The sequence below is a fragment of the Scyliorhinus torazame genome, chromosome 23 (assembly GCF_047496885.1).
Source record: "Scyliorhinus torazame isolate Kashiwa2021f chromosome 23, sScyTor2.1, whole genome shotgun sequence".
NCBI lineage: Eukaryota > Metazoa > Chordata > Chondrichthyes > Carcharhiniformes > Scyliorhinidae > Scyliorhinus > Scyliorhinus torazame.
Window position 1 is genome coordinate 66,292,956 of NC_092729.1, and position 16,211 is coordinate 66,309,166.

A 16,211-nucleotide genomic window follows, 5' to 3' on the forward strand; every position below is an offset into this window, starting at 1 on the left:
GTGGTTTATCTTTATTTGCAGTGGTCCCCGGGTGGTTTATCTTTATTTACAGTGGTCCCTGGGTGGTTTATCTTTATTTACAGTTGTCCCGGGTGGTTTATCTTTATTTACAGTGGTCCCTGGGTGGTTTATCTTTATTTACAGTGGTCCCTGGGTTGTTTATCTTTATTTACAGTGGTCCCTGGGTGGATTATCTTTATTTACAGTGGTCCCTGGGTGTTTTATCTTTATTTACAGTGGTTCCCGGGTGGTTTATCTTTATTTACAGTGGTCCCTGGGTGGTTTATCTTTATTTACAGTGGTCCCTGGGTGGTTTATCTTTATTTACAGTGGTCCCTGGGTGGTTTATCTTTATTTACAGTGGTCCCTGGGTTGTTTATCTTTATTTACAGTGGTCCCTGGGTGGTTTATCTTTATTTACAGTGGTCCCTGGGTGGTTTATCTTTATTTACAGTGGTCCCCGGGTGGTTTATCTTTATTTACAGTGGTTCCCGGGTGGTTTATCTTTATTTACAGTGGTCCCCGGGTGGTTTATCTTTATTTACAGTGGTGCCTGTGTGGTTTGTCTTTATTTACAGTGGTCTCTGGGTGGTTTATCTTTATTTACAGTGGTCCCTGGGTGGTTTATCTTTATTTACAGTGGTCCCTGGGTGGTTTATCTTTATTTACAGTTGTCCCTGGGTGGTTTATCTTTATTTACAGTGGTCTCTGGGTGGTTTATCTTTATTTACAGTGGTCCCTGGGTGGTTTATCTTTATTTACAGTGGTCCCTGGGTGGTTTATCTTTATTTACAGTTGTCCCGGGTGGTTTATCTTTATTTACAGTGGTCCCTGGGTGGTTTATCTTTATTTACAGTGGTCCCTGGGTGGTTTATCTTTATTTACAGTGATCCCTGGGTGGTTTATCTTTATTTACAGTAGTCCCTGGGTGGTTTATCTTTATTTACAGTGGTCCCCGGGTGGTTTATCTTTATTTACAGTGGTCTCTGGGTGGTTTATCTTTATTTACAGTGGTCCCTGTGTGGTTAATCATTATTTACAGTGGTTCCCGGGTGGTTTATCTTTATTTACAGTGGTCCCTGGGAGGTTTATCTTTATTTACAGTGGTCCCCGTGTGGTTTATCTTTATTTACAGTGGTCCCTGGGAGGTTTATCTTTATTTACAGTGGTCCCCGGGTGGTTTATCTTTATTTACAGTGGTCCCCGGGTGGTTTATCTTTATTTACAGTGGTCCCTGTGTGGTTTATATTTATTTACAGTGGTCCCCGGGTGGTTTACCTTTATTTCCAGTGGTCTCTGGGTGGTTTATCTTTATTTACAGTGGTCCCTGGGTGGTTTATCTTTATTTACAGTGGTCCCTGGGTGGTTTATCTTTATTTACAGTGGTCCCCGGGTGGTTTATCTTTATTTACAGTGGTCTATGGGTGGTTTATCTTTATTTACAGTGGTCCCTGTGTGGTTAATCTTTATTTACAGTGGTCCCTGGGTGGTTTATCTTTATTTACAGTGGTCCCCGGGTAGTTTATCTTTATTTACAGTGGTCCCCGTGTGGTTTATCTTTATTTACAGTGGTCCCTGGGTGGTTTATCGTTATTTACAGTGGTCCCTGGGTGGTTTATCTTTATTTACAGTGGTCCCCGGGTGGTTTATCTTTATTTACAGTGGTCCCCGGGTGGTTTATCTTTATTTACAGTGGTCCCTGTGTGGTTTATATTTATTTACAGTGGTCCCCGGGTGGTTTACCTTTATTTACAGTGGTCTCTGGGTGGTTTATCTTTATTTACAGTGGTCCCTGGGTGGTTTATCTTTATTTACAGTGGTCCCTGGGTGGTTTATCTTTATTTACAGTGGTCCCCGGGTGGTTTATCTTTATTTACAGTGGTCTATGGGTGGTTTATCTTTATTTACAGTGGTCCCTGTGTGGTTAATCTTTATTTACAGTGGTCCCTGGGTGGTTTATCTTTATTTACAGTGGTCCCCGGGTGGTTTATCTTTATTTACAGTGGTCCCCGGGTAGTTTATCTTTATTTACAGTGGTCCCCGTGTGGTTTGTCTTTATTTACAGTGGTCCCTGGGTGGTTTATCGTTATTTACAGTGGTCCCTGGGTGGTTTATCTTTATTTACAGTGGTCCCCGGGTGGTTTATCTTTATTTACAGTGTTCCCTGGATGGTTTATCTTTATTTACAGTCGTCCCTGGGTGGTTTATCTTTATTTACAGTGGTTCCCTGGGTGGTTTATCTTTATTTACAGTGGTCCCTGGGTGGTTTATCTTTATTTACAGTGGTCTCTGGGTGGATTATCTTTATTTACAGTGGTCCCCGGGTGGTTTATCTTTATTTACAGTTGTCGCGGGGTGGTTTATCTTTATTTACAGTGGTCCCTGGGTGGTTTATCTTTATTCACAGTGGTCCCTGGGTGGTTTATCTTTATTTACAGTGGTCCCCGGGTAGTTTATCTTTATTTACAGTGGTTCCCGGGTGGTTTATCTTTATTTACAGTGGTACCTGGGTGGTTTATCTTTATTTACAGTGGTCCCTGGGTGGTTTATCTTTATTTACAGTGGTCTCTGGGTGGTTTATCTTTATTTACAGTGGTCCCTGGGTGGTTTATCTTTATTTACAGTGGTCCCTGGGTGGTTTATCTTTATTTACAGTGGTTCCCGGGTGGTTTATCTTCATTTACAGTGGTCCCTGGGTAGTTTATCTTTATTTACAGTGATCCCTGGGTGGTTTATCTTTATTTACAGTGGTCCCTGGGTGGTTTATCTTTATTTACAGTCGTCCCCGGATGGTTTATCTTTATTTGCAGTGGTCCCCGGGTGGTTTATCTTTATTTACTGTGGTCCCTGGGTGGTTTATCTTTATTTACAGTTGTCCCGGGTGGTTTATCTTTATTTACAGTGGTCCCCGGGTGGTTTATCTTTATTTACAGTGGTCTCTGGGTGGTTTATCTTTATTTACAGTGGTCCCCGGGTGGTTTATCTTTATTTACAGTGGTCCCCGGGTGGTTTATCTTTATTTACAGTGGTTCCCGGGTGGTTTATCTTTATTTACAGTGGTCCCTGGATGGTTTATCTTTATTTGCAGTGGTCCCCGGGTGGTTTATCTTTATTTACAGTGGTCCCTGGGTGGTTTATCTTTATTTACAGTTGTCCCGGGTGGTTTATCTTTCTTTACAGTGGTCTCTGGGTGGTTTATCTTTATTTACAGTGGTCCCTGGGTGGTTTATCTTTATTTACAGTGGTCCCTGGGTGGTTTATCTTTATTTACAGTGGTCCCTGGGTGGTTTATCTTTATTTACAGTGGTCCCTGGGTGGTTTATCTTTATTTACAGTGGTCTCTGGGTGGTTTATCTTTATTTACAGTGGTCCCCGGGTGGTTTATCTTTATTTACAGTGGTCCCTGGGTGGTTTATCTTTATTTACAGTGGTCTCTGGGTGGTTTATCTTTATTTACAGTGGTCCCCGGGTGGTTTATCTTTATTTACAGTGGTCCCCGGGTGGTTTATCTTTATTTACAGTGGTTCCCGGGTGGTTTATCTTTATTTACAGTGGTCCCTGGATGGTTTATCTTTATTTGCAGTGGTCCCCGGGTGGTTTATCTTTATTTACAGTGGTCCCTGGGTGGTTTATCTTTATTTACAGTGGTCTCTGGGTGGTTTATCTTTATTTACAGTGGTTCCCGGGTGGTTTATCTTTATTTACAGTGGTCCCTGGATGGTTTATCTTTATTTGCAGTGGTCCCCGGGTGGTTTATCTTTATTTACAGTGGTCCCTGGGTGGTTTATCTTTATTTACAGTTGTCCCGGGTGGTTTATCTTTCTTTACAGTGGTCTCTGGGTGGTTTATCTTTATTTACAGTGGTCCCTGGGTGGTTTATCTTTATTTACAGTGGTCCCTGGGTGGTTTATCTTTATTTACAGTGGTCTCTGGGTGGTTTATCTTTATTTACAGTGGTCCCTGGGTGGTTTATCTTTATTTACAGTGGTCCCCGGGTGGTTTATCTTTATTTGCAGTGGTCCGTGGGTGGTTTATCTTTATTTACAGTGGTCCCTGGGTGGTTTATCTTTATTTACAGTGGTCCCCGGTTGGTTTATCTTTATTTACAGTGGTCCCTGGGTGGTTTATCTTTATTTACAGTGGTCCCTGGGTGGTTTATCTTGATTTACAGTGGTCCCCGGGTGGTTTATCTTTATTTACAGTGGTCCCTGGGTGGTTTATCTTTATTTACAGTGGTCCCCGGGTGGTTTATCTTAATTTACAGTGGTCCCTGGGTGGTTTATCTTTATTTACAATGATCGCTGGGTGGTTTATCTTTATTTACAGGGGTCCCCGGGTGGTTTATCTTTATTTACAGTGGTTCCCGGGTGGTTTATCTTTATTTACTGTGGTCCCCGGGTGGTTTATCTTTATTTACAGTGGTCCCTGGGTGGTTTATCTTTATTTACAGTTGTCCCGGGTGGTTTATCTTTATTTACAGTGGTCCCTGGGTGGTTTATCTTTATTTACAGTGGTCCCTGGGTGGTTTATCTTTATTTACAGTGGTCCCTGGGTGGTTTATCTTTATTTACAGTGGTCCCCGGGTGGTTTATCTTTATTTACAGTGGTTCCCGGGTGGTTTATCTTTATTTACAGTGGTCCCCGGGTGGTTTATCTTTATTTACAGTGGTCCCTGGGTGGTTTATCTTTATTTACAGTGGTCCCTGTGTGGTTTATCTTTATTTACAGTGGTCTCTGGGTGGTTTATCTTTATTTACAGTGGTCCCTGGGTGGTTTATCTTTATTTACAGTGGTCCCTGGGTGGTTTATCTTTATTTACAGTTGTCCCTGGGTGGTTTATCTTTATTTACAGTGGTCTCTGGGTGGTTTATCTTTATTTACAGTTGTCCCTGGGTGGTTTATCTTTATTTACAGTGGTCCCTGGGTGGTTTATCTTTATTTACAGTTGTCCCGGGTGGTTTATCTTTATTTACAGTGGTCCCTGGGTGGTTTATCTTTATTTACAGTGGTCCCTGGGTGGTTTAGCTTTATTTACAGTGATCCCTGGGTGGTTTATCTTTATTTACAGTGGTCCCTGGGTGGTTTATCTTAATTTACAGTGGTCCCCGGGTGGTTTATCTTTATTTACAGTGGTCTCTGGGTGGTTTATCTTTATTTACAGTGGTCCCTGTGTGGTTAATCTTTATTTACAGTGGTTCCCGGGTGGTTTATCTTTATTTACAGTGGTCCCTGGGTGGTTTATCTTTATTTACAGTGGTCCCCGTGTGGTTTATCTTTATTTACAGTGGTCCCCGGGTGGTTTATCTTTATTTACAGTGGTCCCTGTGTGGTTTATCTTTATTTACAGTGGTCCCCGGGAGGTTTACCTTTATTTACAGTGGTCTCTGGGTGGTTTATCTTTATTTACAGTGGTCCCTGGGTGGTTTATCTTTATTTACAGTGGTCCCTGGGTGGTTTATCTTTATTTACAGTGGTCCCTGGGTGGTTTATCTTTATTTACAGTGGACCCTGGGTGGTTAATCTTTATTTACAGTGGTCCCTGGGTGGTTTATCTTTATTTACAGTGGTCTATGGGTGGTTTATCTTTATTTACAGTGGTCCCTGTGTGGTTAATCTTTATTTACAGTGGTCCCTGGGTGGTTTATCTTTATTTACAGTGGTCCCCGGGTGGTTTATCTTTACTTACAGTGGTCCTCGTGTGGTTTATCTTTATTTACAGTGGTCCCTGGGTGGTTTATCTTTATTTACAGTGGTCCCTGGGTGGTTTATCTTTATTTACAGTAGTTCCCGGGTGGTTTATCTTTAATTACAGTGGTCTATGGGTGGTTTATCTTTATTTACAGTGGTCCCTGTGTGGTTTATCTTTATTTACAGTGGTCCCTGGGTGGTTTATCTTTATTTACAGTGGTCACCGGGTGGTTTATCTTTATTTACAGTGGTCCCTGGGTGGTTTATCTTTATTTACAGTCGTCCCTGGGTGGTTTATCTTTATTTACAGTCGTCCCTGGGTGGTTTATCTTTATTTACACTGGTCCCCGGGTGGTTTATCTTTATTTACAGTGGTCCCCGGGTGGTTTATCTTTATTTACAGTGGTTCCCGGGTGGTTTATCTTTATTTACAGTGGTCCCCGCGTGGTTTATCTTTGTTTACAGTGGTCCCTGCGTGGTTTATCTTTATTTACAGTGGTCCCTGGGTGGTTTAGCTTTATTTACAGTGGTTCCCGGGTGGTTTATCTTTATTTACAGTGGTCCCCGCGTGGTTTATCTTTGTTTACAGTGGTCCCTGCGTGGTTTATCTTTATTTACAGTGGTCCCTGGGTGGTTTATCTTTATTTACAGTGGTCCCTGGGTGGTTTATCTTTATTTACACTGGTCCCCGGGTGGTTTATCTTTATTTACAGTGGTCCCCGGGTGGTTTATCTTTATTTACAGTGGTCCCCGCGTGGTTTATCTTTGTTTACAGTGGTCCCTGCGTGGTTTATCTTTATTTACAGTGGTCCCTGGGTGGTTTATCTTTATTTACAGTGGTTCCCGTGTGGTTTATCTTTATTTACAGTGGTTCCCGGGTGGTTTATCTTTATTTACAGTGGTCCCCGCGTGGTTTATCTTTGTTTACAGTGGTCCCTGCGTGGTTTATCTTTATTTACAGTGGTCCCTGGGTGGTTTATCTTTATTTACAGTGGTCCCTGGGTGGTTTATCTTTATTTACAGTGGTTCCCGTGTGGTTTATCTTTATTTACAGTGTTCCCTGGGTGGTTTATCTTTATTTACAGTGGTCCCCGGGTGGTTTATCTTTATTTGCAGTGGTCCCTGGGTGGTTTATCTTTATTTACAGTGGTCCCTGGGTGGTTTATCTTTATTTACAATGATCCCTGGGTGGTTTATCTTTATTTACAGTGGTCCCTGGGTGGTTTATCTTTATTTACAGTGGTCTCTGGGTGGTTTATCTTTATTTACAGTGGTCCCTGGGTGGTTTATCTTTATTTACAGTGGTCCCTGGGTGGTTTATCTTTATTTACAGTGGTCCCCGGGTGGTTTATCTTTATTTACAGTGGTCTATGGGTGGTTTATCTTTATTTACAGTGGTCCCTGTGTGGTTAATCTTTATTTACAGTGGTCCCTGGGTGGTTTATCTTTATTTACAGTGGTCCCCGGGTGGTTTATCTTTATTTACAGTGGTCCTCGTGTGGTTTATCTTTATTTACAGTGGTCCCTGGGTGGTTTATCTTTATTTACAGTGGTCCCTGGGTGGTTTATCTTTATTTACAGTAGTTCCCGGGTGGTTTATCTTTATTTACAGTGGTCTATGGGTGGTTTATCTTTATTTACAGTGGTCCCTGTGTGGTTTATCTTTATTTACAGTGGTCCCTGGGTGGTTTATCTTTATTTACAGTGGTCCCTGGGTGGTTTATCTTTATTTACAGTGGTTCCCGGGTGGTTTATCTTTATTTACAGTGGTCCCCGGGTGGTTTATCTTTGTTTACAGTGGTTCCCGGGTGGATTATCTTTATTTACAGTGGTCCCTGGGTGGTTTATCTTTATTTACAGTGGTCCCTGGGTGGTTTATCTTTATTTACAGTGGTCCCCGGGTGGTTTATCTTTATTTACAGTGGTCCCTGGGTGGTTTATCTTTATTTACAGTGGTCCCTGTGTGGTTTATCTTTATTTACAGTGGTCCCTGGGTGGATTATCTTTATTTACAGTGGTTCCCGGGTGGTTTATCTTTATTTACAGTGGTCTCTGGGTGGTTTATCTTTATTTACAGTTGTCCCTGGGTGGTTTATCTTTATTTACAGTGGTTCCCGTGTGGTTTATCTTTATTTACAGTGTTCCCTGGGTGGTTTATCTTTATTTACAGTGGTCCCCGGGTGGTTTATCTTTATTTGCAGTGGTCCCTGGGTGGTTTATCTTTATTTACAGTGTTCCCTGGGTGGTTTATCTTTATTTACAGTGGTCCCCGGGTGGTTTATCTTTATTTACAATGATCCCTGGGTGGTTTATCTTTATTTACAGTGGTCACTGGGTGGTTTATCTTTATTTACAGTGGTCTCTGGGTGGTTTATCTTTATTTACAGTGGTCCCTGGGTGGTTTATCTTTATTTACAGTGGTCCCTGGGTGGTTTATCTTTATTTACAGTGGTCCCTGGGTGGTTTTTCTTTATTTACAGGGGTCCCCGGGTGGTTTATCTTTATTTACAGTGGTTCCCGGGTGGTTTATCTTTATTTACTGTGGTCCCCGGGTGGTTTATCTTTATTTACAGTGGTCCCTGGGTAGTTTATCTTTATTTACAGTGGTCCCTGGGTGATTTATCTTTATTTACAGTGGTTCCCGGGTGGTTTATCTTTATTTACAGTGGTCCCTGGGTGGTATATCTTTATTTACAGTGGTCTCTGTATGATTTATCTTTATTTACTGTGGTCCCTGGGTGGTTTATCTTCATTTACAGTGGTCTCTGGGTGGTTTATCTATATTTACAGTGGTCCCTGGGTGGTTTATCTTTATTTACAGTGATTACTGGGTGGTTTATCTTTATTTACAGTGCTCCCCGGGTGGTTTATCTTTATTTAAAGTGGTCCCTGGGTGGTTTATCTTTATTTACAGTGGTCCCTGGGTGGTTTATCTTTATTTACAGTGGTCCCCGGGTGGTTTATCTTTATTTACAGTGGTCCCTGGGTGATTTATCTTTATTTACAGTGGTTCCCGGGTGGTTTATCTTTATTTACAGTGGTCCCTGGGTGGTTTATCTTTATTTACAGTGGTCCCTGGGTGGTTTATCTTTATTTACAGTGGTCTCTGGGTGGTTTATCTTTATTTACAGTGATCCCCGGGTGGTTTATCTTTATTTACAGTGGTCCATGGGTGCTTTATCTTTATTTACAGTGGTCCCTGGGTGGTTTATCATTATTTACAGTGCTCCCTGGGTGGTTTATCTTTATTTACAGTGGTCCCCGGGTGGTTTATCTTTATTTACAGTGGTCCCTGGGTGGTTTATCTTTATTTACTGTGGTCCCTGGGTGGTTTATCTTTATTTACAGTGGTCCCCGGGTGGTTTATCTTTATTTACAGTGGTCCCTGGGTGGTTTATCTTTATTTACAGTGGTCCCTGGGTGGTTTATCTTTATGTACAGTGGTCCCTGAGTGGTTTATCTTTATTTACAGTGGTCTATGGGTGGTTTATCTTTATTTACAGTGGTCCCTGTGTGGTTAATCTTTATTTACAGTGGTCCCTGGGTGGTTTATCTTTATTTACAGTGGTCCCCGGGTGGTTTATCTTTATTTACAGTGGTCCTCGTGTGGTTTATCTTTATTTACAGTGGTCCCTGGGTGGTTTATCTTTATTTACAGTGGTCCCTGGGTGGTTTATCTTTATTTACAGTAGTTCCCGGGTGGTTTATCTTTATTTACAGTGGTCTATGGGTGGTTTATCTTTATTTACAGTGGTCCCTGTGTGGTTTATCTTTATTTACAGTGGTCCCTGGGTGGTTTATCTTTATTTACAGTGGTCCCTGGGTGGTTTATCTTTATTTACAGTGGTTCCCGGGTGGTTTATCTTTATTTACAGTGGTCCCCGGGTGGTTTATCTTTGTTTACAGTGGTTCCCGGGTGGATTATCTTTATTTACAGTGGTCCCTGGGTGGTTTATCTTTATTTACAGTGGTCCCTGGGTGGTTTATCTTTATTTACAGTGGTCCCCGGGTGGTTTATCTTTATTTACAGTGGTCCCTGGGTGGTTTATCTTTATTTACAGTGGTCCCTGTGTGGTTTATCTTTATTTACAGTGGTCCCTGGGTGGATTATCTTTATTTACAGTGGTTCCCGGGTGGTTTATCTTTATTTACAGTGGTCTCTGGGTGGTTTATCTTTATTTACAGTTGTCCCTGGGTGGTTTATCTTTATTTACAGTGGTTCCCGTGTGGTTTATCTTTATTTACAGTGTTCCCTGGGTGGTTTATCTTTATTTACAGTGGTCCCCGGGTGGTTTATCTTTATTTGCAGTGGTCCCTGGGTGGTTTATCTTTATTTACAGTGGTCCCTGGGTGGTTTATCTTTATTTACAATGATCCCTGGGTGGTTTATCTTTATTTACAGTGGTCACTGGGTGGTTTATCTTTATTTACAGTGGTCTCTGGGTGGTTTATCTTTATTTACAGTGGTCCCTGGGTGGTTTATCTTTATTTACAGTGGTCCCTGGGTGGTTTATCTTTATTTACAGTGGTCCCTGGGTGGTTTTTCTTTATTTACAGGGGTCCCCGGGTGGTTTATCTTTATTTACAGTGGTTCCCGGGTGGTTTATCTTTATTTACTGTGGTCCCCGGGTGGTTTATCTTTATTTACAGTGGTCCCTGGGTAGTTTATCTTTATTTACAGTGGTCCCTGGGTGATTTATCTTTATTTACAGTGGTTCCCGGGTGGTTTATCTTTATTTACAGTGGTCCCTGGGTGGTTTATCTTTATTTACAGTGGTCTCTGTATGATTTATCTTTATTTACTGTGGTCCCTGGGTGGTTTATCTTCATTTACAGTGGTCTCTGGGTGGTTTATCTATATTTACAGTGGTCCCTGGGTGGTTTATCTTTATTTACAGTGATTACTGGGTGGTTTATCTTTATTTACAGTGCTCCCCGGGTGGTTTATCTTTATTTACAGTGGTCCCTGGGTGGTTTATCTTTATTTACAGTGGTCCCTGGGTGGTTTATCTTTATTTACAGTGGTCCCCGGGTGGTTTATCTTTATTTACAGTGGTCCCTGGGTGATTTATCTTTATTTACAGTGGTTCCCGGGTGGTTTATCTTTATTTACAGTGGTCCCTGGGTGGTTTATCTTTATTTACAGTGGTCCCTGGGTGGTTTATCTTTATTTACAGTGGTCTCTGGGTGGTTTATCTTTATTTACAGTGATCCCCGGGTGGTTTATCTTTATTTACAGTGGTCCATGGGTGCTTTATCTTTATTTACAGTGGTCCCTGGGTGGTTTATCATTATTTACAGTGCTCCCTGGGTGGTTTATCTTTATTTACAGTGGTCCCCGGGTGGTTTATCTTTATTTACAGTGGTCCCTGGGTGGTTTATCTTTATTTACTGTGGTCCCTGGGTGGTTTATCTTTATTTACAGTGGTCCCCGGGTGGTTTATCTTTATTTACAGTGGTCCCTGGGTGGTTTATCTTTATTTACAGTGGTCCCTGGGTGGTTTATCTTTATGTACAGTGGTCCCTGAGTGGTTTATCTTTATTTACAGTGGTCCCTGGGTGGTTTATCTTTATTTACAGTGGTCCCTGGGTGGTTTATCTTTATTTACAGCGGTCCGTGGGTGGTTTATCTTTATTTACAGTGGTCTCTGGGTCGTTTATCTTTATTTACAGTGGTCCCTGGGTGGTTTATCTTTATTTACAGTGGTCCCTGGGTGGCTAATCTTTATTTACAGTGGTCCCTGGGTGGTTTATCTTTATTTACAGTGGTCTCTGGGTGGTTTATCTTTATTTACAGTGGTCCCTGGGTGGTTTATCTTTATTTACAGTGGTCTCTGGGTGGTTTATCTTTATTTACAATGGTCCCTGGGTGGTTTATCTTTATTTACAGTGGTCCCCGTGTGGTTTGTCTTTATTTACAGCGGTCTCTGGGTGGTTTATCTTTATTTACAGTGGTCCCGGGTGGTTTATCTTTATTTACAGTGATCCCCGGGTGGTTTATCTTTATTTACAGTGGTCCCTGGGTGGTTTATCTTTATTTACAGTGGTTCCTGTGTGGTTTATCTTTGTTTACAGTGGTCCCGGGTGGTTTATCTTTATTTACAGTGGTCCCTGGGTGGTTTATCTTTTTTTACAGTGGTCCCTGGGTGGTTTCTCTTTATTTACAGTGGTCCCGGGTGGTTTATCTTTATTTACAGTGGTTCCCGGGTGGTTTATCTTTATTTACAGTGGTCCCCGGGTGGTTTATCTTTATTTACAGTGGTTCCTGGGTGGTTTATCTTTATTTACAGTGGTCCCCGGGTGGTTTATCTTTATTTACAGAGGTCCCCGGGTGGTTTATCTTTATTTACAGTGGTCCCCGGGTGGTTTATCTTTATTTACAGTGGTCCCCGGGTGGTTTATCTTTATTTACTGTGGTCCCTGGGTGGTTTATCTTTATTTACAGTGGTCCCTGGGTGGTTTATCTTTATTTACAGTGGTCCCCGGGTGGTTTATCTTTATTTACAGTGGTTCCCGGGTGGTTTATCTTTATTTACAGTGGTCCCCGGGTGGTTTATCTGTATTTACAGTGGTCCCTGTGTGGTTTATCTTTATTTACAGTGGTCTCTGGGTGGTTTATCTTTATTTACAGTGGTCCCTGGGTGGTTTATCTTTATTTACAGTGGTCCCTGGGTGGTTTATCTTCATTTACAGTGGTCCCTGGGTGGTTTATCTTTATTTACAGTGGTCTCTGGGTGGTTTATCTTTATTTACAGTGGTCCCTGGGTGGTTTATCTTCATTTACAGTGGTCCCTGGGTGGTTTATCTTTATTTACAGTTGTCCCGGGTGGTTTATCTTTATTTACAGTGGTCCCTGGGTGGTTTATCTTTATTTACAGTGGTCCCTGGGTGGTTTATCTTTATTTACAGTGATCCCTCGGTGGTTTATCTTTATTTACAGTGGTCCCTGGGTGGTTTATCTTTATTTACAGTGGTCCCCGGGTGGTTTATCTTTATTTACAGTGGTCTCTGGGTGGTTTATCTTTATTTACAGTGGTCCCTCTGTGGTTAATCTTTATTTACAGTGGTTCCCGGGTGGTTTATCTTTATTTACAGTGGTCCCTGTGTGGTTTATCTTTATTTACAGTGGTCCCCGTGTGGTTTATCTTTATTTACAGTGGTCCCCGGGTGGTTTATCTTTATTTACAGTGGTCCCTGTGTGGTTTATCTTTATTTACAGTGGTCCCCGGGTGGTTTATCTTTATTTACAGTGGTCTCTGGGTGGTTTATCTTTAGTTACAGTGGTCCCCGTGTGGTTTATCTTTATTTACAGTGGTCTCTGGGTGGTTTATCTTTATTTACAGTGGTCCCTGGGTGGTTTATCTTTATTTACAGTGGTCCCTCGGTGGTTAATCTTTATTTACAGTGGTCCCCGGGTGGTTTATCTTTATTTACAGTGGTCTCTGGGTGGTTTATCTTGATTTACAGTGGTCCCTGTGTGGTTAATCTTTATTTACAGTGGTCCCTGGGTGGTTTATCTTTATTTACAGTGGTCCCCGGGTGGTTTATCTTTATTTACAGTGGTCCCCGTGTGGTTTATCTTTATTTACAGTGGTCCCTGGGTGGTTTATCTTTATTTACAGTGGTCCCTGGGTGGTTTATCTTTATTTACAGTGGTTCCCGGGTGGTTTATCTTTATTTACAGTGTTCCCTGGATGGTTTTTTCTTTATTTACAGTGGTCTCTGGGTGGTTTATCTTTATTTGCAGTGGTCCCTGGGTGGTTTATCTTTATTTACAGTGGTCCCTGGGTGGTTTATCTTTATTTACAGTGGTCCCCGGGTGGTTTATCTTTATTTACAGTGGTCCCTGGGTGGTTTATCTTTATTTACAGTGGTCCCTGGGTGGTTTATCTTTATTTACAGTGGTCCCTGGGTGGTTTATCTTTATTTACAGTGGTCTCTGGGTGGTTTATCTTTATTTACAGTGGTCCCTGGGTGGTTTATCTTTATTTACAGTGGTCCCTGGGTGGTTTATCTTTATTTACAGTGATCCCTGGGTGGTTTATCTTTATTTACAGGGGTCCCCGGGTGGTTTATCTTTATTTACAGTGGTCCCTGGGTGGTTTATCTTTATTTACAGTGGTCCCCGGGTGGTTTATCTTTATTTACAGTGGTTCCCGGGTCGTTTATCTTTATTTACTGTGGTCCCCGGGTGGTTTATCTTTATTTACAGTGGTCCCTGGGTGGTTTATCTTTATTTACAGTGGTCCCTGGGTGATTTATCTTTATTTACAGTGGTTCCCGGGTGGTTTATCTTTATTTACAGTGGTCCCTGAGTGGTTTATCTTTATTTACAGTGGTCCCTGGGTGCTTTATCTTTAGTTACAGTGGTCCCTGGGTGGTTTATCTTTATTTACAGTGGTCCCTGGGTTGTTTATCTTTATTTACAGTGGTCCCTGGGTGGTTTATCTTTATTTACAGCGGTCCGTGGGTGGTTTATCTTTATTTACAGTGGTCTCTGGGTCGTTTATCTTTATTTACAGTGGTCCCTGGGTGGTTTATCTTTATTTACAGTGGTCCCTGGGTGGCTAATCTTTATTTACAGTGGTCCCTGGGTGGTTTATCTTTATTTACAGTGGTCCCTGGGTGGTTTATCTTTATTTACAGTGGTCCCTGGGTGGTTTATCTTTATTTACAGTGGTCCCTGGGTGGTTTATCTTTATTTACAGTGGTCCCTGGGTGGTTTATCTTTATTTACAGTGGTCTCTGGGTGGTTTATCTTTATTTACAGTTGTCCCTGGGTGGTTTATCTTTATTTACAGTGGTCTCTGGGTGGTTTATCTTTATTTACAATGGTCCCTGGGTGGTTTATCTTTATTTACAGTGGCCCCGTGTGGTTTGTCTTTATTTACAGTGGTCTCTGGGTGGTTTATCTTTATTTACAGTGGTCCCGGGTGGTTTATCTTTATTTACAGTGATCCCCGGGTGGTTTATCTTTATTTACAGTGGTCCCTGGGTGGTTTATCTTTATTTACAGTGGTTCCTGTGGGGTTTATCTTTGTTTACAGTGGTCCCGGGTGGTTTATCTTTATTTACAGTGGTCCCTGGGTGGTTTATCTTTATTTACAGTGGTCCCTGGGTGGTTTATCTTTATTTACAGTGGTCCCTGGGTGGTTTCTCTTTATTTACAGTGGTCCCGGGTGGTTTATCTTTATTTACAGTGGTTCCCGGGTGGTTTATCTTGATTTACAGTGGTCCCCTGGTGGTTTATCTTTATTTACAGTGGTCCCGGGTGGTTTATCTTTATTTACAGTGGGCCCTGGGTGGTTTATCTTTATTTACAGTGGTCCCTGGGTGGTTTATCTTTATTTACAGTGATTACTGGGTGGTTTATCTTTATTTACAGTGCTCCCCGGGTGGTTTATCTTTATTTACAGTGGTCCCTGGGTGGTTTATCTTTATTTACAGTGGTCCCTGGGTGGTTTATCTTTATTTACAGTGATCCCCGGGTGGTTTATCTTTATTTACAGTGGTCCATGGGTGCTTTATCTTTATTTACAGTGGTCCCTGGGTGGTTTATCATTATTTACAGTGCTCCCTGGGTGGTTTATCTTTATTTACAGTGGTCCCCGGGTGGTTTATCTTTATTTACAGTGGTCCCTGGGTGGTTTATCTTTATTTACTGTGGTCCCTGGGTGGTTTATCTTTATTTACAGTGGTCCCCGGGTGGTTTATCTTTATTTACAGTGGTCCCTGGGTGGTTTATCTTTATTTACAGTGGTCCCTGGGTGGTTTATCTTTATGTACAGTGGTCCCTGAGTGGTTTATCTTTATTTACAGTGGTCTATGGGTGGTTTATCTTTATTTACAGTGGTCCCTGTGTGGTTAATCTTTATTTACAGTGGTCCCTGGGTGGTTTATCTTTATTTACAGTGGTCCCCGGGTGGTTTATCTTTATTTACAGTGGTCCTCGTGTGGTTTATCTTTATTTACAGTGGTCCCTGGGTGGTTTATCTTTATTTACAGTGGTCCCTGGGTGGTTTATCTTTATTTACAGTAGTTCCCGGGTGGTTTATCTTTATTTACAGTGGTCTATGGGTGGTTTATCTTTATTTACAGTGGTCCCTGTGTGGTTTATCTTTATTTACAGTGGTCCCTGGGTGGTTTATCTTTATTTACAGTGGTCCCTGGGTGGTTTATCTTTATTTACAGTGATTACTGGGTGGTTTATCTTTATTTACAGTGCTCCCCGGGTGGTTTATCTTTATTTACAGTGGTCCCTGGGTGGTTTATCTTTATTTACAGTGGTCCCTGGGTGGTTTATCTTTATTTACAGTGATCCCCGGGTGGTTTATCTTTATTTACAGTGGTCCATGGGTGCTTTATCTTTATTTACAGTGGTCCCTGGGTGGTTTATCATTATTTACAGTGCTCCCTGGGTGGTTTATCTTTATTTACAGTGGTCCCCGGGTGGTTTATCTTTATTTACAGTGGTCCCTGGGTGGTTTATCTTTATTTACTGTGGTCCCTGGGTGGTTTATCTT